This window comes from Hipposideros armiger, unplaced genomic scaffold, assembly GCF_001890085.2.
Source record: "Hipposideros armiger isolate ML-2016 unplaced genomic scaffold, ASM189008v1 scaffold_194, whole genome shotgun sequence".
NCBI classification, from domain to species: domain Eukaryota; kingdom Metazoa; phylum Chordata; class Mammalia; order Chiroptera; family Hipposideridae; genus Hipposideros; species Hipposideros armiger.
Window position 1 is genome coordinate 76,742 of NW_017731544.1, and position 1,472 is coordinate 78,213.

General features: G+C 36.3%; 1 protein-coding gene across 1 annotated transcript in view; it reads right to left on the minus strand.

Moving 5' to 3' along the window:
- Positions 1-1,472, minus strand: part of ADAMTS20 (ADAM metallopeptidase with thrombospondin type 1 motif 20) — a gene marked incomplete at its 3' end in the record, with an annotated part of 154,610 nt that overhangs the window by 73,655 nt on the left and 79,483 nt on the right. The gene's annotated exons all lie outside the window — the stretch shown is intronic.

Below are 1,472 nucleotides of genomic sequence, written 5' to 3' on the forward strand. Positions count from 1 at the left end.
TTTTTTTTTATAATTGGCTTATTTCACTAAGCATAATGTCCTCGAGGTTCATATATGTTGTAGCATGTGCCAGAATGTCTTTCCTTTAAAAAAGGCTGAATCACATTCCATTGTCTGTATATACCACATTTTGTTTATTCATTCATCTGTTGTTAATGGACAGTTGGGTTACTTCACTTCTTAGCTACTGTAAATAATGCTACTATGGACATAAGTGTGCAAATATCTCTTCAAGACCCTGTTCTCAATTCTTTTGGATATATACCCAGAAGTGGTATTGTTGGGTCATAGGATATTTCTAGTTTTGATTTTTTTGAGGAACTGCCATTTTGTTTTTTATAGGAAAATCTGGCTTACATTTTGAATGTCTTCTTTCATTTTATTCTCCTAATCAATCTTTATCATTTTGTACAAAAAGAGATCAGTCCCTTTCTTTTAAAAAAAGAAAATCAGTTCTTAACTAGAGACAGTTTGAAAAATACTCCATTAGAATATTCTCATTAACATATAAACATACTTGTTGCTCCCACATTAATAACAACAGCAATTGTTTTTTCTTAGAACTTACTCACCAGCTACTGTCCTGTTTCACCTTGAAAGAGCTGTCTGTGCTCATTGTCTAACACTCTCTGCCTATCCTTTTATAACCCTACCCAAGCCGAGCTTTGATCCCCCAAGCCTCCATAAATCTGCTCATATAGGTCTCCAATGGCCCTCCACAATTCTATAACCAATGGCCAGTTCTTAGTCTCCATCTTCCTTGACTTAGTGGTATAGGATACAGCTAATTCTTCTCCTTAATACATTATTTTTCCCTTAGTTTCAAGGGCGCCACACACTCTTGACTTCCTTTCTTCCTGAATGATTCCTTTTTCTGTTTCTTTTGCTGTTTCTTCTTCTTTCCAACCTTTTAATCTTCGTATGTCCCCACGCTCAGATCTTGGCCCTTTATTCTTCTATCAACATTCACTCCCAGTCTAGACCTCTCCTGAACTCCAGACTGTATATACAGCTGCTTCCTCATTTTCACTTCAATGTCTAATAAACATTTCAAACGTAGCAACCCCACACTGAACTCTTGCCCTGCCCCCTCAAAATCTGTTAAATTGATCTAAGTTGATCAAACAGCAGACCTTTAATAAATCTTTGTTGAATGAATGAATCCTATAAGCCATTAGGAGTGAACAAAACAAAATCTCAGAATATAATGTACTGTGCATGGAAATTTCGTGAGCATCTTCCAGAAACATTTCAATAATCCCGGCATATACTCATGTTTTCTCTTTCTCTCTCTCTCCTCTCTCTCCCTCCTTCCCTTCCTCCCTCCCTCCTTTCCTCCTTCTGTGTCTGAGAGATCAGAGCATGAAAAAGACACAATTTTATACTATTCATCATGTAGTAAAACTCACTGTTAGATGGATTCACCACATCTTCATACAAATGAATTTATTATCAGAAGCATTTAACAGATA